The sequence below is a fragment of the Bactrocera neohumeralis genome, unplaced genomic scaffold, assembly GCF_024586455.1.
Source record: "Bactrocera neohumeralis isolate Rockhampton unplaced genomic scaffold, APGP_CSIRO_Bneo_wtdbg2-racon-allhic-juicebox.fasta_v2 cluster09, whole genome shotgun sequence".
Classification (NCBI taxonomy): Eukaryota; Metazoa; Arthropoda; class Insecta; order Diptera; family Tephritidae; genus Bactrocera; species Bactrocera neohumeralis.
The window spans coordinates 14,721,256-14,747,801 of NW_026089622.1; the positions used below are offsets into that span (position 1 = coordinate 14,721,256).

The 26,546-nt window shown below is 36.2% G+C and overlaps 2 long non-coding RNA genes across 5 annotated transcripts in view; both read left to right on the plus strand.

The window, feature by feature from the left end:
* LOC126764464 (uncharacterized) overlaps nt 1-26,546 on the plus strand; it is a 96,940-nt gene that overhangs the window by 69,013 nt on the left and 1,381 nt on the right. The gene's annotated exons all lie outside the window — the stretch shown is intronic.
* Nucleotides 15,755-16,271, plus strand: LOC126764469 (uncharacterized). The gene is made up of 2 exons (XR_007668000.1): nt 15,755-15,864; nt 16,017-16,271. It is a non-coding gene; the product is annotated as an uncharacterized LOC126764469 (long non-coding RNA).

Here is a 26,546-nt window from a genome sequence, read left to right on the forward strand (position 1 = left end):
TTTTCCTCAGGTCCAAAGGACTTACCTTCTGCATTAGCTGCTGCCCAGGAGCTTGAGACTAATCATAAGCGATACGAATTCGCGCAAACATTTGCTATGGGTAATTTAATAAGACCAAATATGTCCAAGCCAGCATTACCTCGGTACACATTTTCTCAGCCCTATCGGAAGGGCCTCCCACCAAATATGAATAATAGACCAACTGCATCAAAATAATGTTTCATTTCATAAACCAAACAACGACCAATCTCAACCTAACGTTATGTTGCCACAGCAACAACACACGCAACCTCACCAAGTATTTAAACGCTCTCGTGATCAGTCTGGTTCTTTCCAAACACCGTATTCAAAGGCTCAGAAGGTAAATTATATGCCAGAAGGAGTAAATTCCGATTTTGACGGATCTGATACCTGTGAGGACCATTATAGTCCTTATTCGCATGTTGATATGTGCCATCGCGACTATTCAAGTACAAAACGCGCTTCCATTGATCATTTGGAAACCGAAATTAATCATTTAAACTAGAATCGCTCCTACCATTCGTCATAACTAAAACAACGAGTGGCCAGGAGCTGAAATTGATATTCGATATTAAGGGAATTAAGGTAATGGAAAACCCATTTACATTAAAATCGATAAATGGGGTCAATCTTATAAATAAAAAGTGTTAGATCAATGCCTTTAATCACACGTCGACGTTTTATTTGCTTACAAATATAACCACGTTCGACGGTATAATCGGCTATGATTTCCTTAAAGAGATTAATGCTAAAAGCAGGGTATTTACGTCATCATAGTGGCTTAACCAAACTTCAACATCTCCATTGTAATCAAATCAATTCTATCACAATAGAAGCGGAGTCTGTCCCATCCACTATTAAAGCGAAGTTTCGTGATATGATTGATAAAAATTCAAGTGCATTTGCACACCCAGATAGAGCCCTACCATATAATACGAACGTAGAGGCAACAATTCGCACCATAACCGATGACCCAATATTTTCGAAAAGTTACCCTTATCCAATTTCATCAGCGGAGTTTGTCAACGCAGAAATCGAATCCCTTCTTAAGGATGGCATAATTCGTCAGTCGTGTTCTCCTTATAACTCACCGGTGCATGTCATGACTAAAAAAGGTCTGGACGAAAACGGAAAGCAAAAGCTACGCATGGTCATAGATTTTAGGAAAATTAACAAAGAAACTATCCCCGATCGGTACCCCATTCCTGATATATTTGTCATTCTGGCAAATCTAGGCAAGTCATTATATTTTACCACTCTAGATCTAAAATCAGGGTTTCACCAAATTAATTTGCGAGATGAAGATAGACCAAAAACAGTATTTAATATCAACAACGGCAAATATGAGTTTTGTCGCTTGCCGTTTGGCTTAAAAAAATGTGCCAACCATTTTTCAGCGCGCTATCGATGATATTCTTCGCGATGAGATTGGTAAAACTTGCCACGTTTACATTGATGATATCATCATCTTTTCGCGCGATAAAGAATCGCATTTGAATCATATAAATCACATTTTAACGGAATTAGAGGCAACAGGTATGCGAGTTTCACCAGAAAAATCCAAATTCTTTCAGACAGAGGTGGAGTTTTTGGGATTTCTAATTTCGCAAAATGGTATTAAAACATGCCCTAACAAAATTCAGGATATCATTAACTATAAAATTCCAGAAACCTTACGCTCTTTACGGTCTTTTCTAGGCCTTGCAGGGTACTATCGTAGATTTGTTATGGACTACGGTTCTATAGTTAAGCCACTAACTAAGTATTTGCAAGGTGAAAATGGACACGTCGCAGCTAGTAAATCAAAACACGTTCAGATAATACTTGACTCGGATGCAAAGCATGCTTTCAAAAAAATTAAAACTATCCTGGCATCCGAAGACGTTCTTTTACTGTACCCAGATTTTAATAGGCCCTTTGAGTTGACAACTGATGCTTCATCAAATGCGTTAGGAGCTGTATTATCTCAAAATAAAAGGCCTATCACGATGATTTCACGCACGCTCTCTAAAACCGAGCGAAATTACGCAACAAATGAGCGCGAATTGCTTGCCATAGTGTGGGCGCTTAAGACTCTTCGACATTACCTTTATGGTGTTAAAAATATTCACATTTTTACAGATTACCAGCCCCTTATATTCTCCATTTCAGAAAAAAATTCCAATGCAAAAATGAAGAGATGGAGTGCTTTCATCGAGGAATTTGCGCCCACATTTCATTAAAAACCAGGGAATGCTCTGTCCAGGCAGTTTATTAATAACTTAAGCGAATCAATGGATACAGCGCATACCGAAGAATCTTCTACCAACTTCATTCAAACAATAGAGTATCCCGTAAATCAATTTAAAAATCAAATAATATTAACAAAGGGTCCATCTTCGTTCGTCATACAATCTGTTATGATAAGCCTGAAAATTTAATGCAATGTTTAAAAAATGTAATTAATCCCAATACCACTAATGAAATTCACTGTAATCTGACAGTCCTAGGGGAATTACAAAACATTATCGTGTCTATTTTTCCTGGTATAAAATTTCGACATACCGAAACATTGATTAACTTGAAACCCTCGTTACAGAGCATAACCGAGCACATCGTTGCTTACAAGAAAATTTCAAACAAATAAAACACGATTATTTTTTCCCCGATATGAAAAAGATGTTGAAATCCATAATATCGAATTGCAAATTTTTTTTAGAAAATAAATATCAGCGTAAACCGTCTAACCTCGGAATCGGCAAAACTCCTATCCCCTCCATGCCAGGCGAGATCTTACACGTCGACATTTTTTTTACTGATAAGCAACACTTCCTAACATGTATCGACAAATTTTCCAAATACGCGGTTGTTAAATCTATTTATTCACGATCCATGGTAGATATTAAAGAAGCACTGCTTGAAATATTATTGATATTTAAAAACACGAAAACAATTATTTCAGATAATGAGAAAGCTTTTCATTCCATGACAATAAAAATTTTCCTCAGGGACAATTTTTCAATTGAACAATTTTTCATTCCGACGTTACATACTGAAAGTAATGGGCAAATTGAAAGACTCCATTCAACTTTAATGGAAATAGCCCGCTGCATCAAACAGCAACAACAGTTGTGCGAGACTACAGATCTAATACTATTAGCAACATATAAATATAACAACAGCATTCACTCCACAACCAATGCCAAGCCAATTGATGTTTTTCAAAATTGTTCAAATGAATCGGGAGAGAAGGTATTCTTGAAGAGAAATAAACGGCTTGGAAATAAATTCGATAGAATTTATGTCGAAAAGGTAGTGGAAAGAGATTTAGGTACCACGGTTCTAATAGATGCAAAAAAAAAACCATAAAAGTAATCTCAGATGATACTTTCCATTAACTCACACATTCACATACAAAAAATCCTTACAAATAAATAATAAATACAATCAACACATATCAATTTTAAATTTTTACATTATCATTTCCGAGAAGGAATCTGTAATAACTATAAGAAAAACTGTGTAATTTATTTAAATTATCAACAAAATGTTAAACCATATTATCAACTATTCATAGAGCGCTAAATAATTGAATCTGTAATACTGTAATTTATAATGTAATATTATGATCAACCAAGCCATTCCAATTACCAATACTTTACATACAATACCAATCACAATATATTTTTAACAATACTATGAAGTACTTGATGCAACACACGACATCTCTTGAATTCCCCCGCGTAAGCTTGATGGATTACCGCAACGGGGACGTTTCGGATTTGATAAGGAGGGTGGTAAGATAGCAAGTGTAGCTACATCTATAATTTCTTTGGCTGCAGTGAGCGGCTTGATCTTTTACTCAATAATGAGCATCATTATCACTCAGCGCATGCGTTATCACAACAACAACAACAAGAACAGCTTCTCGGGTGTGCGCTGCTCCATTTCATACTCGAGCATAGCAACAACGATGTCGTGCTCCAATGAAGTACCGATACATTGCGCTCCACTAGCGGATAATAGATTAAGAGCTCAAACCGAAATGCGGAATAATTACTGCCAAACTCTACTAATTACGCTCAAGACGCAATGCGACAATCGGTAAAGACTCAAACCGTAATACAGCACTAAGGAAAGTGGGAAATAGTTGTTGCATAGCCTTGCGAATAACACTCAAGCCACAATGCGGCAATCGGTGCATCTGGTAAAATATTAGGTTGGTTGATCGTCTAGTAATTATTAAGGGTAGAATAAAATCTGCATTAAGACGACTAGGTCAGCTTTAACTTACCTTAAGTATTACCCGTTTAAAGCCAAATTAAGTTATTTTATGTATATGTCAACCAATTTTTACGAATCTAAAAATGAAAGAAAACTCATAGCTTTAATGAATATGAATTCATCACAGCCGCAATTTTTCATGTTCCACTGTGAATGCTATTTTGTCAAAGTCGCAATTTTTCATGTTCCACTGCGAATGCTACTTTGTCACAGTCGCAATTTTTCATGTGACACTGTGATTGCTACTTTGTTGAAGTTTCCCATGTGTTCCCTAATTCCAGTCACTGCTACTTTAGGAAACTTGTCACAACTGTGACCAGTGATTTTTAAGTAGCAGGTACAAAATCACAGGCCCTGAAATATTTGCCATCTCTAGGTGCTAAATTTATTTCAAAAAGTGACAGTTTAACAAGATACCTTCTTCATCGATTCAAGAAAACTCTGAATCATTATTAGAAATCAAAAATCCAAATCTTTAAAATTTGTGGACTCGGCTCCAAGCAGCTCATGACGCCATAGTAGCTTCTGACGATTCAGATACACACAATTTAAAATCATCGGCTTACGCAATATACGAAAACTGCTTAGATCAGTACGAAGAAACAAAAGCGATGATCTGCGATCAATTAAAGCTAATAAAAGCAATTGCACCTATTCCAGATCCGAGAGTAGAGCTGCCACAAATAGACAGTCAAAAAGCAAGTTCAGGCATCCACCTCGAGGTGCCCGCATGTGACACAGAAATATTCTATGTCATGTTTACAGCCGTTTACATCAACCATCCAGAACTATCAAAAGCACAAAAATACAAGAAAAAAGGTCAAGCAGGCGTCATAGTAAAACAGTTCGCTCTTAATGACAATAATTTCAGTTTGGCTTGGGAAGCTCTAAAAGCAAGATACGGAAATGAAAAAATACTGATCGCTAATCAAGTAACGACACTAATGAACTTGCCAAAAATTAAGAAAGAAACAAGTGTAGAATTCATTACACTGGAATCCACTGCTTCAAATTGTTTGTCGGTTCTATCGACACTAAATATTCGCACTCAAAATTGGGACCCTATTCTGGTAAATATATGTTCCGCCGCATTACCAGAAAAATTGTTACTTTTGTAGGAGCAATCGCTCTCATCACGAAAGAAGTGGCCAACGTGGCTACAAATGAAAGATTTTCTCACCACCCAATGAAATAATATTTTATAATATCAAAACTAAGAACACTGAACACGACGAAAATGAAAGATTAAACAGGCCCTAAGTTAGTAACAAAAACAAATCAAACAAAAACCTTTGCAAAACGCAATCGTTCTCATCTGAACAAAGAAAATATACGTCATGGGAACTATGTAAAAGAAGGCATAAACATACATCTTGCGAGAGGTTTAAAAACTTAAAAGTTAACGAACGAAATAACTTTGTCAGGTCAAAAAGACTTTGCACAAATTGTCTGTCACATGCGCATACAAATAGAAATTGCAAAAGCAAATTTAATTACTTATATTGTCAAAACTGTCAGCTGTTGTTAACTCGGCTATAATCGCGTAAGCGATGTCTACGCCGATAAAGAAGAAGAAGATATTGTCAAAAAAAACACCATTCAATGCTTCATTACAGCACATATCCCATTTCATCCCAAAGAAGCGCTTATACAAAAAGAACCACGGGTTTAATTGCAAAAGCAAATCCCGAAACCCAAAATTCGAAAAATTGCCAAGAGACACCATGCTGCTCAAAGGCACAAAAACTTCAAACGCGGCACCGCGAAACACAAAGTGGACTAGTTACAGAAGTAGTTACCACAATACAAACTCAAGTTGGGAAAAAATCAAATCAATACCTTAATTCACAATTAAGGAAATTTCAAGAGATAGGGAGACTTCCCCGAATATTAAATAAAACTCTAGAAGATCAGTATTGTAAGGGCTACTAGAAAGCCACATCTACTCGATCAAATAATGGCCGGTACGTCGTACGACTACCACTAGAGCAACAATTTTCCAATACCCCACATATTGGTAGAAAAACAAAGTCAGAATTCAGTCTAACAATATTAAAAACTCAAATATATGCTACTTTTCGACCCCGCAGGATGGATCCCTCTAATATCATAGCCCTAACCCCAGGGATAAAGAGCACAGCAAAGAGTTGCTGTCCTTAATAACCAGATCATAAAAAATGCAACAATTGTCAATAATACAGAAAAGGCAAATAATAAATGATCCACTTAATAAAACGATAAAAGAAAAAATCGCAAATACAACAAATTGTCAGTAAAATCAAATAAACCCTCAAAATAAAGTTGCTTCTCTTAAGCACCTACCCGCATATTAAAATGCACATTAAAATACATGTGGTATGTTTTAAACCAAAATCCGTTCTCTACACACACGGATCAATACATATGAGTATATTACAACTCCATTCAAAAATACTTCTGCTGTTAGCACGTATTTCGCGCTTCGGCTACTCCACCTGTTGCACGCCGAAATACATACTTATACGTATAATACTAGGAAAAATATTCGCCTAGGGGGCCCAGGATGTTTAAATGTGTTAAGCATCCACCCCCTCTACCCGGCAAAACTGGCGCATCCTAATAAAATAGCGCAATTCACCACAGGATGCCACTACAACACAACACCAATATAACGCATCACACTCGTACGCAACTCAATTCACCACACCTGTACACAAACCCAACCAACAAAAGGCATGGACAACGGGAAGCTGACACAATTCGTCACCCACTCATCGATGATACACATTCGCTTTATACTTTTCGATTCTACACTGCGCCGCGTAAGCATTACCTTATGTCTTATGACACCAGTATACATCCACATGATTATACTAGGTTTAAGGCTCCAATTCTTGCTGACGATTCTCCTGCAAGTATAGTAGGCCATATATGCTTTATTTATTCTTTTTTCTATATTTATTTTCCAGGACAGTTTGGTGTCAATCTCCACCCCCAAGTATTTAGCTGTGAGACTGTTGTACCGTTTAGTACCGGAAGTTGAAACTGAAGGATTTTTGTTCTGCTTGTGAATGGCATCAATTCTATTTTGTTAGGGTAAACTTCTTCTTCTTAATTGGCGTAGACACCGCTTACGCGATTATAGCCGAGTTAACAACAGCGCGCCAGTCGTTTCTTCTTTTCGCTACGTGGCGCCAATTGGATATTCCAAGCGTAGCTAGGTCCTTCTCCACCTGGTCCTTCCAACGGAGTGGAGGTCTTCCTCTTCCTCTGCTTTCCCCGGCGGGTACAGCATCGAATACTTTCAGAGCTGGAGTGTTTCGTCCATTCGGACAATATGACCTAGCCAGCGTAGCCACTGTCTTTTAATTCGCTGACCTATGTCAATGCCGTCATATATCTCGTACAGCTCATCGTTCCATCGAATGCGATATTCGCCGTGGCCAACGCGCAAAGGACCATAAATCTTTCGCAGAACTTTTCTCTCGAAAACTCGCAACGTCGACTCATCAGTTGTTGAAATCGTCCAAGCCTCTGCACCATATAGCAAGACGGGAATTATGAGTGACTTACAGAGTTTGGTTTTTGTTTGTCGAGAGAGGACTTTGCTTCCCAATTGCCTACTCAGTCCGAAGTAGCACCTGTTGGCAAGAGTTATCCTGCGTTGCGTAGGGTAAACACCTAGTCCATTATTCTTAGCCCTTAGATTTAACCTTCGTAGCGCTCTTTCCATAATCTCGCAGTCTGCATATGCTACTGCTTCCACTCCTCCACCGTTTAATTAAAGTAGTATTTCGTTCAGGGCTCTAACCCATAGAAGAGGGGAGAGGACCCCTCCTTGAGGAGTCCCGCTACTCACATAACTTGTTGTTGCAGCGCCGTTTGATGCTATAATCTTTCTATTCTCAAGCATCGATTGTATCCATTTGAACACATTGTCATCTATGCCACCACGTGCAAGAGAATTAATGATAGCACTTTTCTTTATTATTGAAGGCGCTCCCTATGTCTAGAAATGCAGCCATAGTGTATTGTTTGTAGTGTAGCGATTTTTTAATTAAACTTATGACCTCGTGAAGGGCAGTTTCGGTTAATCGGCCCTTTATGTATGCATGTTGGGACTTCGATAACTTATGCGCCATGATTCTTCTTAAATATAAGTATATTAGCCTTTCTAGTACCTTCAGCATAAAGGAGGTGAGGCATATAGGTCTAAAATCTTTGGCATTATCGTGTGCTCTTCTACCTGGTTTTGGAAGGAACACCACTTTAATTCTTTTCGAACTTCTTGGGATGTAAGATAGTTGAATGCTAGCTTTGTGTATAGTATATCTTCAAGCCTTATGCCAAGGTTGGTTCTACCAGGTCTTGCAGCATTATGGGTATAATGGGTCTGGACGTCCGCTTTAAATGGTGAGAAACTATTTATGGAATATTTTGTTTTGTTTTTGTTTACTATCTGGTCTCGGTAATCAGCTGCGTTTACCGGTAGTTCTGGTTGAACCCTCGTTAAAGGCGTTTGCTGACTCCCAGGGAAGTGCGTTTTAATAAATACCTCCAGAGATTCTTTTGCAGAGGAGGTCAAATCATTTCCTTCCGCCTTTTTGAAGGCAGTATTAGTATGTTCTTTCGATAGCATTTTACTCAGTCTTGCTGTTTCTCTGCAAATTTCTATCGATGTGAAGAAAGATCGCCATGAGTCGTTTTTGACTTTCAGGACTGTTTTCTTGTATGTATATTTTCATGGTTTTCATATGGTTGCCAGATTTTGGTCCTAAAACTTTCATTGAAAGCTTTCCTTAGTTGTGTTCTTAAATTCTTGAGCTCACTGTTCCACCAAGGAAGAAACTTTCTTCTTTTCAAAACTGTTAGCGGTGTGGATTTATTGAAAATTGTAGTTAAGATTTTTTCTAACTTCTCTACTTCTGAATCTAGTTTCTGAGAATGACTGATACTCTTATTGCCTCCCTTTTCAAGGCATTTCGTTGCTATGCTGGTAAATTTTTCCCATTCTGTTCTTCTAGGGTTCCGATATTTGAGAGGATGTTGAAGAATATCCAGGAGGCTCATCGGATACTCCCAGTTGTCCGCAACGAGACTGTCTGTGTCTGTTACTGTGAGCACTTGGTTGGTGCTCATGGAAGCATTTGAGGTGGACGCTTCCCCTCTTAGATTGGCGTTTTCCGCTGCTGTATCTACCGACATGCTTTGGCTGGTATGTCCGGCAGTAGTCTTACTCGTCTCCTGGCTGGACTCCTATATGTCATATCAGCTCTTTTAATCGTCGCTATTGCCGTCAAAGTCGTTGTTGTTGTTGTTAAGTTAGTTTTGTTCATGTTTGGTCCCACGAGTAAGGCGGAAAGAGTTGGTCACTCGTCCGGAGAGCCGGTATGCGTAGAGAAGGCATTTAATATTTCCAACCTCGCCCGGACATCGGAGGGGACCGCTCGCGATCGGCAATGGCACCTCAACACCTTGGTTTAGGGTGGATGTTGGTGCGGATATCTTTATACTTCCACATGAGGAGACTGGCGTAAAACCTAGGGTTTATTCATCCATATCACGATTGTGGGAATTATGAGGTGTCCCATTTAGTTCGTAATAGTAGAGTGTGTTTCCTTTGGAACGCACACTTTACTATTTCTTAAGCCCCTTTTCCACGACAAGACAACCAACATCAAAGGAGTTGAATAAGGTACTCGTCTGGATTATGCGCAAAAACCATAACACTATTTGGACTAACAAAAACACAAATAAATAAAAACACAAGGTAGCTCCTGATTACAGGATCCAAAAATGGATACCTTTGCTCTTGTTGCCAGTCGTCTCTTCTTTTCGCAATTTTGCGCCAGTTCGAGATACCAAGTGCAGCCAGGTCCTTCTCCACCTGATTTCTCTAATAGAGTGGAGGTCTTTTTCTTCTTCTGTTTCCGCCGGCAGGTACTGCATTGAATACTTTTAGAGCTGGAGTGTTTTCATCCATACGGACAAAATAGCCGCTGTGTTTTAATTCGCTGATTTATGTCAATGTCATCGTATAACTCGTACAACTCATCGTGTAGTACTTCATACTATCGAGTTCTTCGCTGCCGTATTTCAATAGCAATACCGGCAATCCCCAGCCGCTTTGTTGTTCTTCAGACGAGTAATTTCTAATCGAACTACTTCATGGTCGATCAATGGAACGTCCGCTCCACTGTCATCGATTGGTGAATTGGATTCACCATCTCCTGGTGTTATTCTTTTTTCGGTTCCAATGGTTTCGGTTGCAGCTGTACGTACAGAGCTGGAAATGCCGTCCCGCAGCTCCCTTATACTGAGTTGCTGATGAGTGTTTCTAGAGCAGGAGTCCATGTCGAGAAGAATATCTTTCAGCGGTCTGTTGTGACGTGTAGGTGCGTATCTTGGTTGCAACAAGATAATGCTCAAAGTCAATGTTAGGACCTCGGAACGTACGAATATCTAAAACGCTTGAGAGGTGTCTTCCGTCTATCACAACAAAATCAATCTGGTTGGTGGCTTTTCGATCCAGAGACAGCCAAGTAACTTGGTGAATTTTTCTGTGCCAAAAATACTTTCCTTGCTTTGGTCACATCGTCCTTCTCTTCCGTGGGGGCGTGGGCGCAAATCAGCGATATATTGAAGAACTTCGCTTTGAGGCGGATTGTGGCTAAACGTTCAGCCACAGGAGTGAGTGACCGTACTTGGTGATGGAATCTCTCTCCCACCACGAATCCCACACCTAACTTGTGCTCCATTATATGGCTCGTGTAGTAAATGCCACAAGGACCTATTCGCCTCAGTCGTTGTTCCGTCCATCGCATTTCTTGGACGGCGGTGATGTCAGCCTTTACTCTAACAAAAACATCAACCAGCTGAGCAGTGGTACCTTCCCAATTAAGAGACCGGACATTCCAGGTGCATGCTCTTAAATCGTAATCCTTATTTCGTTTGCCATGCTCGTCATCAAAAAGGGGGTCTCACATCCGAGGCTGTTTTTGACTATTCATTGGGGGAATTTTTTACGTGGCGGGTCCCAAGCCCAGTGCACGGCCTTATGGAAAGAATGTTTCGCCTTCTTACTTTAGCATGCCTTCAAGCGGATGTTGTTAGGCTACCCAATGGATTCTTGGTCAAAGACTACTTAAAAGTTTAAATTATTGTAGAAAGGAATGTAGCTTTACTTTTTTTGAATAGTTAGACAACTATTTACTTAGCCCGTGACATACACCCAACCACAAAATTATCGCAGCCTTTTAATTTATACACCAAAAATTTTGTACATATGTATATTCTAATAAACAACAGTACCTAAAAAAAATTTCGCTTAGGATTATACGACGACAACACAGGGATGTGGATTTGGTAATTTTTAATTGTACCCACTTTAGCTAAAAAAAAACTGAAAATGTTCTTGCAACTTACCGAAATCAATTACATTCGAGTAAATTTTCTAAAAGAAAATATATTTTACAACAATTCATTAGTATAAAAATCAACAAACGTTTATTTCTTACATATACATATACTAGCTGACTTGGAACACGTTGTTTTGCCATTTTCGTTTTGTAAGATATATTTTTTTGCCAAATCATATTGCACTCTACGCAGTGTTTGTGTGGTAAGTGGTGATTTACATCCCACATCTAAATGCACCCTTAGGAGAGACGAATTAAATAAAAAATTTAACAATTGTAGAGGAAATCATACTGCTAGCTACAAGGGTTGTCCTGTATATAAAAATTTGCAATCGAAGTTGTTGCAGGGCATTCAAAGACGTCGTAACCTAATGTTACAAGCACCCCGTAATGAAATTATAGCCACCTCAGATAAAAGTTCAAATCCTATAACTTCTAACGATAATAATATGCAAGGAAGCTATGCAAATGAGGTGAAAGGCAACACTGTGCAAACTGCCGCAAAATCCTCCAAATAGAGGTATTGAAACTATGATTATAAATCGTACACAATATAAGACACAATTTATGCTAGCATACAAAACATGATCCGAGATTTAATAAAATCACAAAATCAAATTCTGCAGAATTTGTTAAGTAAAAAATGAGCTTACTAAATATCTGTATGTGGAATGCTCACGGTGGGCATAAATTAGAGATTATCGGATTTCTGTCTGAAAAGAATATAGATGTAATGCTTATGTCAGAAACTCATCTAACAAATAAAAATCATTTCAATATACCGGAATTTAGACTCTATGTTACAAATCATTCAGATGGAAAAGCGCATGGTGGCACGGCAGTGTTGATTAGAAATCGTTTAAACCACTATGCTATAGAATCTCATGATACACCACATTACAAGCTACAACAATATCACTAAAACATCGGGGTTGTGACTTTATCCTTACGGCTATATATTCTCCACCTTGTTTTAAAATTACAAATAGCGAATTTAAAGACTTTTTTGGGACACTAGGTCAAAGATTTCTAGCATGTGGAGATTACAACGCAAAACACACGTACTGGGGCTCACGTCTTATTAATCCGAAAGGACAACAGCTGTACTACACTATTAAGAATAAGCACAATAAGCTGGATATAATATCTCCTAGTAAGCCGACATACTGGCCCAGTAATAGAAAAAAATACCAGACTTAATAGATTTTACTGTAGTCTAAAAAATATAAAGATCGCTCATAACAGCTGATACATGTCCAGACTTATCACCTGATCATTTTCCTGTAGCGTAGCCGCTGTCTTTTAATTCGCTGAACAATGTCAATGTCGTCATATATCTCGTACAGCTCATAGTTCCATCGAATGGGATATTCGCCGTGGCCAACGCGCAAAGGACCATAAATCTTTCGCAAAACTTTTCTCTCGAAAACTCGCAACGTCGACTCATCAGTTGTTGTCATCGTCCAGGCCTCTGCACCACATAGCAGGGCGAGAATTATGAGTGACTTATAGAGTTTGGTTTAACATCACACAAAACTAACTGGTTGAAGTGTAGAAAATATATCAGCAGCGCTTAAATGCGAGGAAGAACACAACATTGAAAATTATGTAAAGAAACTGTGTTGAGGATAAAGCAAATTGCTTTGTAAATCATCTAGAAAGGTATTTCAACCCACTTGCCCAAGAACAACTTTAAGTTGCCAGCCTTGCCCACTACCGCTAACAGGTCGCTTGTGTCTATTAGGATTTATACTTCTGAAGTTACTAGAATCATAAAAGAGCTAAATCCGAAAAAGGCATCAGGATACGATAATATTACTCCAAAAATGATAATTTAATTACCAAATATTGCTATAAAAGTGCTCTCCTTGCTCTTTAATGTAATTCTTGGTTTCGGATACTATCTAATTTCGTGGGAAAAGTCGCAGATCATCATGATAGAAAAACCTGGTAAAGACCTAACGCAGCCGTCTTCCTATAGACCAATAAGTCTCTTACTCTGTATTTCTAAAATATTTGAAAAAGTGTTACTATCAAGGATGACTCCTTTCCTCCACGAAAATAATACAATACCAACGCACCAATTCGGTTTTCGTGCACTGTAGAGCAAGTAAATATCTAGAATTACAATTGAAATCAGGAAAGCACAGAGAGTGTTGAGTGTTTTTCTAGATGTAGCTCAGGCGTTCGATATAGTCTGGCATGAAGGCCTTTATTGGAAAATCAAAAACATTTTACCCTACGAAGTGCATACAACTTTGGAGTCATATTTAAGTAACAGGAAATTTAGATTTAAAGTAACAGACTTCATATCAGAACAACGAGTAATAATGGCTGGTGTACCTCAGGGTAGCATGCTAGGCCCAACTCTGTACATAATATATACAACAGATATTCCAACAGCTATTAACGTATTGACATCCACTTTTGCGGATGACATAACTCTAGGAAGCCGTAACAAATGCCCCATCAGAGCATCAATATTATTAGAGCAGCACTTAACTTTGATTGAAGAATGGCTATCCAACTGGCGTATGGGTATACATTAGGGTGTCCGTTATTTACCAAATTGATTATTTTTGACGAGACGCCCCCTAAACTTTTAGTTTTCCATCTAAAAAAAATATCAGACCATAAAAAGTAGTTAATTTTCATAATAAACCTTGCCCCAAACACGATACATTTCCCATGGAAATTACATGGGATTTTTCCACTTTTTACGAATATTTTTTTTTCTCTGGAACTTTCTCGTTTGTAGGAATAAAAAAAGTCATATTCTTGTACAGAATTGAATGCTCTACAAAATACGTCTAGACAATTTTTCGATATACTCACTCCTTTAAAAGTTATTCAAGGTTAAAGTTAACTTCTGTGTAATTTCTTGAATTTTCGAACTTTTACGGCAAATTGATTTTTTTTGTAAAATTCAATTGATTATTCTAAAAAATATAATTTCTCTGATGTTACGGCAGAAAAACTCTGAAACATGAAGAGTAATTAATCACATGTTGTTAACGATTAATAATAAGTTCATTTAATTTATATGAGTTATACTGTGCAATTTGGCATCAGCATTATCCAGGTACACGCTGCCCTATCTGGCATCACCATGATCAGGTGACTCATTTTCGTTTCGGCATTTCTAACGTTGTTTGGGTCAGACCATTGTGCAGTATACAAAAACAACTAGAAGCACAATTATCAGGTGATGCGTTTTAGCTTGGCACATCATACGATTATACAGTTCATTGGTCAGACCATTGTCCCGTATGCAATAACAACATTATTATTTTCGTCAGTTCGCTTACATATTATTTTTATATATAAGCTTGAGTTAAGCATAGAATTGTGCTTAGTTGTCCTTCAAATGAATTGGGTGGTACCTGGAGAGCACTCCATAAATAAAAACTTAATACCTCCATTCACATTAACCATAGAAATAAAGTAAAAATTTGAGCAGTGTTTTAACCATTATCAATTGTAATTTGCTTTATTTTTAAAAGTGACTGACAATCAATCGATGAATCTGAGGAGTAGTATATTTATGATTGAAAAAAGAATCAGTTCTCTCAATAAAAAAAAATTACCAACGAATAAAGAGGTTTTGCACCTCTTATATCATCACTCAAAAAATCTCAAAGAATCAATCGATGACAGCGTTGCAAGTGTTATAAGTGAAGTTAGAGAGATTTGGAATATAGCGGAGATTCCAACGCAAATTATTTCACGTTGTAAATTAAAATTGAATACACTCCATAAAGAGTACAGGAATGCTCAAAAACACGCCAACCGACCTAAAGAAACCAAATTTTTTTCCAGTAAACTCAACCAATTATTTGATATAGCTCATGGTAATGTTTTTGAATTGATTGATGAGGAAAAGAAACAATTTTTGATTGATCAACGATCTCAACGTATTTTTCATCTCACAGCTGCAAAAGTTAATAAAACAACAAATGAAATTGGTAACTTGAATCACAATTAAGTAATTAGTTTCATTAATTGACTATTTTAAAGTTATTTATTCTAATGTATTAATTTTTGATTAAATATATAATTGTAGTTGAGGCTCTTTTATCACCTAAAAATAACAATCAAGTTGGTGATGAAAACAAAGTTGTAACTCAAGCTGACACTTTTACGACAGATCCTATTTTAAAAAGTGGAAATGATCAGACATCTGGTAAGCTAAAAATTTTATTTTATTCTCTTTAAATCACCATTTTGATTTTTGTTAGAATATAAAATTCTGAATTGTTAACAAAATATGAAGCAATTGTAAGGTATTCAGAAAATGTAAAACCATGACACTCACATCGTTCTACTTCTACTTAGATATCGATGCACTGTGCTCGTCAGGAACTCCGAATTTCATGAAATCCAGTGGAGAAACTGTGAGCAACTCACAGTCAACATCAGTGTCAGAGTTTGAGGGAACTGGAAGATATTACGAGCCAAAAAATATCCGAGGAACTATTAGTATTTTCACTGATGATGTTGTTGCTGCCTTTGACAGCTGTAAAATTTCTTATCGAGGATCGGTTCGACTTGTTTCAGCTTTGGCACCGGCTCTAGGATTGAATCCTCATGTTCTAATCTTGAATAAAAGTTCTTATCATGAGTTACGGTAAAAAATTAGAAAAAAATGGCTGAAAATATTGAAATCCTGTTTGATGAAAGTGTAGTTGATAGCGGAGTGATTCATATGGATGGGAAATTTATTCCTGATAGTATGACTTCAGAGCGCATTGAACGACTTCCTATTATAATTAGTTTTAATGGGCAGGAAAAATTGCTCGGAGTGCCTGCATTGTCAGATGGACATGGTTTTACACAAGCTGAGGAAATATATAACACGATTTGCGAGTGGGGATTGAACAAGGCTGTCAAAGCACTCTGCTGTGATACCACAAATTCGAATTTCGGCTGCAGAAAAGGAGCTGCTGTGATTCTTGAAAGTAAAATGGAGACTGATTTATTATACCTTCCTTGTAGGTATCTTGTGTTTACTCCACAAAAAACGAAATTTTACAAACCGGGGGCTTTTCATCATGCTCGATGGATGGCGAAAGCCATTTACAGTTTAAAAATATACATCTTTCGGAACAGTATTAAATTAAGCGCTGAAGATGAAAAAAGTTTGTTCGAGATTTCATTATTTATTGTTTTTGTATACGTCCCTTATTGGTTCTCTGCACCTTTAGCTGCAGCTGCACCAAATCAAGATATTGAATTTATAAAATCTGTTTACAATTATAGAATGATAGATAAAGATTTGTCTAATGCCGTTCTTCAAAAATTTCGAAACCATTTATGGTACTTAAATCCTGAAGCAGCGGCCTTATGATTTTTCGATAAAAATATATCTCTCAGCGTCAAGAAAGAAATGGTTAAGGCTTTAAAAGTCAGTAATGACGAAAAGATTTCTAACGTTTCATCTTTAATGTGGAAGATTTTAAATGGTTTACAAATAAAAATATTGATTATTTTATAAATTCAAATTCTTTAAAATTTTCGAAAGATTTAATATTGATACTAGATTTTTGCAGTTAAGTTGTACTGAGTGGTTAGAGGATCCAGAATATGTAAGGGGCTTGGAAATTGTAAAAAAATTGCGGGTTGTTAATGATACAGCGGAGAGGGCGGTAAAATTAGCCGAAGAATATGTTAATATTTTAGCAAGAAGTGAAGAAGAAAAACAATATGTGATTCAAGTTGTAAGCGAGTATAAAAAAAAAATATTCAAATGTATCTAAGGAATGTTTAATAAAGGAAATCTGATGTACTCAAATGGTTTAAATTTGATTTGATTTGCAAATTTTTCTTATTTTTTATCTTATCTTGTAGAACTTAATAAAACCAGACAATAAAACGGATTTGATTTTTTGAAACCTGTAAAGCCATTCACTCCGTTCTAGATAAGAATCAGAGTAGAGCCGGATTTATGACCAACAAAAGATTATATTTTTTAGAATAAACAATTGAATTTTACAAAAAAAATCAATTTGCCGTAAAAGTTCGATACTTCAAGAAATTACACAGAAGTTAACTTTAACCTTGAATAACTTTTAAAGGAGTGAGTATATCGAAAAATTGTCTACATAGACGTATTTTGTAGAGCATTCAATTCTGTACAAGAATATGACTTTTTTATTCCTACAAACGAGAAAGTTCCAGAAAAAAAAAATATTCGTAAAAAGTGGAAAAATCCCATGTAATTTCCATGGGAAATGTATCGTGTTTGGGGCAAGGTTTATTATGAAAATTAAGGACTTTTTATGGTCTGATATTTTTTTTTAGATGGATAACTAAAAGTTTAGGGGGCGTCTCGTCAAGAATAATCAATTTGGTAAATAACGGACACCCTAATATACATATATTAATGAGCAAAAGTGCAAGCATGTTACGTTCTCCCTAAGGCCAACAACGTCTGGGACAGTTAAAATAAACAATGTCCTAATACCCCAAGCGAATGAAGTAACTTATCCTGGGATTCACCTGGATCAGAGGCTCACGTGGCGAAAACAAATAGCGAATAAAATAACTTTCATGCAGTTAAGAGCAGCCAATTTAAATTGGCTTTTAAACAAAAATTCTAAACTTAGACTAGACAACAAAGTCCTGTTGTATAATGCAATCATAAAACCGATTTAGATGTATGGCATTCAACTGTGCGACCTATGTGACAAAATTTTTGAAACGGGCCACATTATTTTTGTTGGTCAAAAACTTTTAAAACAAACGTATAGTTTATTAGATTTAGAGTATATAAAAACACGTTTCAGCTGGTTTTGTGAAATTATAATTTTTTACGCAGATATTAACAATTTATTTTTTCAGCATTTACGAATGGCTTGCATGCTTGGCAACGGCAGGCAAATCTTTGATCAGTTGCTGCAAAAATAAGTTGAAAATATTACTTGAGCAAAATGGAGTATCACAAATTCAATTTCAACAATGGACAAGTACAGACAGGTATGTATAATGTAGAATAATTTTTACAGTAACTCAATGATCACTATTGTTGACCCTCTCTCTATGGTTACAGGTGCGAACTTCTACTGAATCCTTCATCAAGGGAAGAATTTTTGCAGCAACTGATCAAAGATTTGCCTGCCGTTGCCAAGCATGATTTCTTAGCTAGATCGCAAGCAGCCTATTTTGAGGAAATGAAACGTAATGTAAATGAAGGAGAATTTATTGTGACTCTTGATTTTTCCGAAAATTATACTTGCCAAGTACAAGATGCCGTGCAGTCTCAACATTGGGCTAATGTTCAGGCAACTTTACATCCCTATGTAGTGTACTATAAAAAAAATAACGCGGTCAAAAATGAAAACTACGTCTTGATTTCTGAAAATTTGCACCATGATGCAAACGCGGTGCATTTATTTAACACGAAAGTCATCGCCTACTTGAAAAGCAAATTTGGTCAAACGAGTATCAAAAAAGTGATATATTTCTCCGATGGAGCCGGATCTCAATACAAAAATAAATTCAATTTGAGCAACTTGCTGCAACACAAAACAGATTTCAATGTTGTTGTTGTTGTTGTTGTGTTCACAGAAAAATGCTGATAACTTTCCACGAAATTGAGTCCCCTAAAATTTTGTTTATTTGTAAGACGCGCAATTGAACACGTAACAGTTATTTGCAAGAAACGTAATTAAAAACGATTGAGAAGTTGTAAAAAAAATTATTTGTTTAAAAAAATTGTTTATAATTTCAACGAAATAATTCGGTTGGATTATATAACTGCAATATATGTCAATTAAACTTATTTTGTATCATTGTTACAACAAACCGAACACCGAGCTCGAATAAGTATCAACAAAATTAGTTTTTCTCTCGTAAATGCTGAAAAAATAAATTGTTAATATCTGCGTAAAAAATTATAATTTCACAAAACCAGCTGAAACGTGTTTTTATATACTCTAAATCTAATAAACTATACGTTTGTTTTAAAAGTTTTTGACCAACAAAAATAATGTGGCCCGTTTCAAAAATTTTGTCACCTATGCAACCAACATTGATATAATACAAGGGTTCCAATCTGAAATGCTTAGAACAATCACGGGTGCAACATGGTACTTGCATAATGAAAATATTCATTAAGACAAAGATATGCATATGGTAAAAAAGGAAACAGAGGACAGCAGAACGAGATATGTATATCTCTAAACTTTGCGAACATCCAAACCCATTGGCTAATGTCTTTGCAAATATCTGCAATCAAACACGTTTAAAAACAAGTGATCTGCCAGCCTAATAGAGAGCAACGTTATGCCAAAAAAGCTCAACCACATTCATGAGACTATGTGAAACCCTTAAATATTATAATTTTCATAAAGGGGATTCAGTAAAATAATTGGTTGAAATATTTTCTCTAAAAGTTAGCACAGTGTACATTATTATAAATCGCGCAGAGAAAGAAAATCTGTTAGAGTTAAACAACCCAGTGGCAGGCTAAAAAGCTTACATCAAGGATGGAAAGGTTAAGCCTTAGAATGTTAGCTGAAGGAACGCAATATTGTGCAAGTAGGCCACGAAACCGTACGAAAAGTTCTTTTAAAATACAAATATCACTCAAGAACTGCAAGAAAAAAAAACCATTTCTATCGCAAATTGACGTTGAAAAACGACTTTCTTTTCTCTATCTCACATTCCACATCCAATTGAATACTGGAATGATGTAGTGTTTTGTGATGAGACAAAAATATTGCTTTACTACCACAATGGATCTCAAAGAGTTTGAAGAAAGCCGCTTACAGCCCTTCAAAACAAGAACATTATTCTCATAGTAAAATTTGGAAAGCTGAATGTAATGGTATAGTGTTCTATTGATAACGAAGGTGTTGTTGAAATAAGAATTTTTGATAATAATATGAAAAAAGAAATATATTTAGACATCTTAAATAACAATTTAAAAACAAATGTTCGAAAATTTGGGCTAGCGGATACAAACAATCCCAATAAATTGAATTACAAATTATATCAAGTGAAAATTAAACCATTAAAAACTAAAACTTTGCATGGTTTCTCAGTCATTTGCTTAGAGCATATTAAGAAAATATTTACAATTATGGGTATCATTTGACCTTTTTTGAAATTGGCCAACTTATTGAATTCGATATGATTCTTGGAAAACAAAGACTTCTCCAAGAAAAAAGATCCGACATGGACAAAACATTATCCATATCCCATGTCTGATCAGGACTTTGTCAGGAAATAAATTGAAAAATTGTTAAATGACGGTATAATCCAACCAAGCAAAATCCCATATAATTCTCCTATATGGACTGTCCCAAAAAAGGGCACCGATGATCAAGGTAGACCCAAAAGACGGATGGTTGTTGAGTGTCCAGAATATTAACGCACATACGATTACTGACAGATATCCCATTTCCGAAGTTAATGTTACTTTACAAAACTTAGGAAAAGCAAATATTTTTTCCACAATCGTTTTAGAATCAGGTTTTCATCAAATATTAATTAAAAATTCTGATCGAGAAAAAACAGTCAATGAAAATTTTTGATGAAAAGTCACATTTTTCCAGGATTCAGTTAAATACCTTCGGCACATTGTAAAACATAATAGGATAACAGTTGACCTTAAGAAAATTGAAGCCATAAAAAACTACCCACAACCTAAAAACCTAAAAGGATTACGATTTTTTCTAGGGCTTGCCAGCTATTATAGAAAGATTCGTAAGAGACTTTGCTAAAATTACGAAATCACTAACCATTCATTTGAGGGAAATTAGGGTTAATATCAAAGAACCAAAGTGCTAAGACACTTGTACAGCAGAAGCAGCTTTCGAAATATCAAAAAATACATTGCAAGAACAAACCGAACTATTTCAACCAGATTTTTCGAAACCTTTCAGTTTGACAACAGATGTAAGCAACTTTGCTATTGGTGCAGTTCTGGCCCCAAATCGTCAACCAATCGTATTTATTTCACGTACACTAAGTCAAACAGAACGATGATAGTACCGATGAGTTACTAGCTATTGTATGGTCATTACAAAAATTAGGAATAACAATTTACATAAAAAAATCCCAATGCAAAACGCTGGAAAAATCTAATTGAAGAATATGGTGCCAAACTAGTTTATACACCTGGTAACCAGAATATTGTAACAGATGATATTTCGCGTCCAAACGAATTTATAAAAAGAGTTAAACAATCTTTTAATTCTTTCAAGAATCCAATAATTTTACTGCAAAATAATGAAAGAAACGAGGTTCTGACTGAAACAACTTTTCCTGGTCTATTATTCAGACATACAATATTTTTAAAAAATACAGCGGATTTATTAATTAAACTCAAACATGTAATAGAATCAAATATTAGTAATGCGTTGAATACAGATAAAGAAATAATTTTCCATTTAAAAGACAAAGTTATCATTAATTTTCCAAATTTTAACATTGTATTAGCTCAAAAACTTTTAACAGATGAAAGCTCTGAAAATGAACAAAAAGAAATGGTCACACAGATATGTTCATAACCGTGCACACAGAAATTTTAAAAACAACACACAAAAAATATTGTTAACTCATTTTTGGCGAAACATTAAGAATATGTGTAGAAAAGTAGCAGTAGGACTTGTCTACAATACAAGTACGAACGGCGGCCAAATAAACTCCCAATAGGAAAGTACATTCAAATCGATGTATTTCATATTAATAATGCATAGATAGGTATTCTAAATATTGTTATCTATCTCATGACTGATAACAAAAGTATATTTAACTCAAATGTTGTATAATCCGTGTACAATCGACTACAAATAATGCACTCAGCTACCCCAGTGCATCATTCAACGACGAACGCTCAAGTCGAACGTTTACACTAATCGAGTTAGTTCAAAGCTTAGCCGCTCAGAACAAAAACGCGCCGAGTGAATAAATTTTTAACGCCGTCCTCCAATACAATAGGACTATTCACGCAGGCTATAAACCCGATGACGCATTTTTCAACCGCGCAAATTATCCCGACGTCAAGATATAAACCAGACGATATTATTTACAGCAAAACAGACCGCAGAAATAAACTCGCAACAAAATATACCACACACAAAGTGACGGAAGATAGCGGGGACACGATTCTAACAGTGAAGGGGAAAATAATTCATATGGACAGCGTTAGGAAACAGAGAGTCGCACATCATGCGACTAATATGGAATAGGGTTTATTTACCTTTTAATATTATCATTCGGATTTTCTTTCTTCCTTTACCACGTTGCAAATCTTTCTATAATTTTTGCGCGTTATGATATATAGCACAACTCAATCTCAACAAGAAGATATATTAATAAATAAAATAGAATTTCTTAAATACCAACTTTTACCAACCGAGCACCGTGCTAAACGTGCTATAAACTTTTTAGGCCCAATTTTAAATATTAAACAGGAACACCGAATCACGATGACCTTGTAGAAATAAAGGCAAGACTCAACCAACTTTAAGATAATAGCAATCAGCACAGAATTTCCAATTTGAAAAAATTTTTGAAACTTTAGACCCTAAATCTATAACTGAAGAATTAATTATTACAGAAGTCTATAAAGAATTAGAAACGATTATAAACACAATGAATTTCGCAATAACAGGGAATTTCTTTTCTGGTTCTCTTAATATAAAATAAATAAAATAAGTGATAAACAACGGATCATATGATATTCCAATAATAAATGTATTAGATCATTCTGATAAGCACTTTTAACAGAGCAATTATTACAATTTATAAATACCCAATTATAACAAATAAATGTAAAAGGTATAATTTAATTCCTTTATAGCATTTCTTCTTCTTCTTCTCTACGGGCGTAAACACCGCTTACGCGATTATAGCCGAGATAACAACAGCGCGCAAGTCGTTTCTTCTTTTTGCTACGTGGCGCCAATTGGATTTTCCAAGCGAAGCCAGGTTCTTCTCCACCTGGTCAATGCAATGAATGGAGGTATTCCTCTTCCCCTGCTTCCGGCGGGTACTGCGTGGAATACTTTCAGAGCTGGAGTATTTTCGTCCATTCAGACAACATGACCCAGCCAGCGTAGCCGCTGTTTTTTAATTCACCGAGCTATGTCAATGTCATCATATATCTCAAACAGTTCATCATTCTATCGAATGCCATATTCGCCGTGGTCTACGCGCAAAAAGCAATAAATCTTTCGCAGAATCTTTCTTTCGAAAACTCGCAACGTCGAATCATCAGTTGTTGTCATCGTCCAAGCCTCTGCACCATATGGCAGGGCGGGAATTATGAATGACTTATAGAGTTTGGTTTATGTTCGTCGAGCGAGGTCTTTACTTCTCAGTTGCCTACTCAGTCCGAAGTATCACCGGATGGCAAGAGTTATTCTGCGTTTGATTTCGAGGTTGACATTGTTGGTGGTGTTTATACTGGTTCTTAAATAGACGAAATTATCTACAACTTCAAAGTTATGACTGTCAACAGTGACGTGAAAGCCACGTCGACAGTGCGACGACTGTTTGTTTGATGACAGGTGATATTTCGTCTTGCCCTCGTTCACTCCCAAACTCATTTGCTTTGCTTCTTTGTCCAGTCTGGAGAAAGCAGAACTAACGGCGCGGGTGTTGAGAGTGCCGATATTAATATCATCGGCATACGCCAGCAGCTGTACACTCTTATAAAAGATTGTACCTGCTCGATTAAGTTCTTCAGCTCGAATTATTTTCTCCAGCAGCAGGTTGAAGAAGTCGCACGATAGGGAGTCGTCTTGTCTGAAACCTCGTTTGGTACATATTGTCACCTGAAATGCAAAATAACGTATCATCAAAAAATTCAAAAATGAGTTTTTTGATGATTACGATTCACCACGTCATATTACATAAGAGTCGCAAATTTTAGGCTTCTGCGATCAAAAATACCCAAGCTATATTAGAAATTAAAAAAAAACGTATCATAAGTGCTTGATTTCGTTAAACAAAATAACGTATCATCACTCAAGTAAGTAAATATAGTGTTTTTTTATATCGAAGTTAGCCTTCATTTATTGTTTATGTTTTTAGTGATTAAGTTCAATGTGCTTTGGTTAGGCTACATCGTTGATCGAAAGTGGACTACTATATACATATATGTAGTCCTTTGTGAGGCCATCGAAAAGAAGAACTCCTGTGGTCGAACTTATAAATTAACAAAACGCTTCCCGCCAGTTCGGTGGGATGTCTGAAGGTATGCGTCCCCAAGTGATTAAGTTCTGACCTCCCTAACGCAAGACCGCCAAGAAGGAAGTGTTGAGTTGTTTCCACCAAATCTTCTTCCATACAGCTTCTGCAGATGGCGTCTGGTAGGATTCCCAGCCTTACTGCGTGGAAACCAATAGGGCAATGACGTGTTACAAGCCCCAAAACTAGGGAAAGGCTGCCTTACTGAGGGCAAAGAGATCACTAGATCTCAAGCGAACGATCTTGGGACAAAAGACTTTTTCAACAGCGTATGTAAAAATTGTGGCCCAGCAGTAATAGAATACGAAACGGGAGCACAGATCCGCTCCCATTCTACCGATAACGGTTCTAGGGTGCCTCTTCTTGCTAGCTCATCTTTCCTGCGATTCCGCTGTGGTCTGGCACTCATATCATTCTTATCACAAAGGCACTCGATGCTATTGATAGCGAGGTTAGGTCTTCGATCAGCTCTGAATTCTCTCATTGTATCTGAGTCGATGGTCACTCCTCAGAAGGAGGCTACACTCCGGAGTAGTAAATCTACTGCTACCTTAATGGCTCCGATCTCGGCCTGGAAGACACTGTCCCTTTTCTCCAACGGCTTGTTCCCACCCACAACTCCCTCGGTATATGGGTAGAGAAGGAGCCGCCAGAGTTCGGTTTAGCGACTCCATGATCCAAGTGCTTTTCTAGGAATTCAGCAGCCTATTCTTTTGCAAAGTTTAACAATAACTAAGATGAAATGGCAACATCTGCAGGACCTAGAAGCTTTAGTTCCAGCAGACTGTTATGACTTTTATGAAAATATACATTTTGAATAATTAGTTATTTAATAAATAATAATTAAACATTATCCTCATTTTTTAGCTTGAAATATTTAAATTTTGTCTAGTACTTATGTACATATTAGTAATAAAAATGACATGAAATATGAAAAACTTGCAACTGTTTTTATTTAAAATTAAAAAAAAGTGTTAATATTCAAATTTTTTTTTTAAACAAATTTAGATTGATCATACGTTATTTGGTTTCAGAAATGAAAATTCAAAATAGCGTAAGACACCTACTATAAAATTTGCTTAATTTTTTCATTATTTTTTTTTTAAATATACTTATGGGTTCATGCTAATTCAGATTTGAAAATTTTGTTTTAATATCTCAAGGGGTTTTCTTTTTATACGGTTTTTTGCTTCTCCTGTAAACCTACGAAAAGTGGTGTTACGTTATTTTGCATTTCAGGTGACGATATGTACATATGTATATTCAATTCTAGAAAATCTTAGGGTGTTGTGTAACACCTTTTTGCTACTTCCATGGTAATTAGGGTGAATGTTAGCATTTAAGTTAGATACAAATTTTAAAATTTGATGCACAGCACTTTAATTGATATTATATAACTAGCGGGGCCGGTGTGCGTTGCTACACCCATGCAACACTATAATGGAAACTTCTAGCATTTCTATTTTAATGTGAAATTTCAAAATATTTGTTTTATTTCAAAAAAAAAAATTTCTTAAGTCATTTCATTCGATTTTTGTTGTGCTGGTGAAGTATAATTTTTGTTGTTGTGAAAGTTCGAAAAATCTGTTTTATTTAATATTTTTCTTTCCTAAGCCAATACATTAGGATAAACAATATTTTTGGTTTTTCCATCTGTAGTAAAGA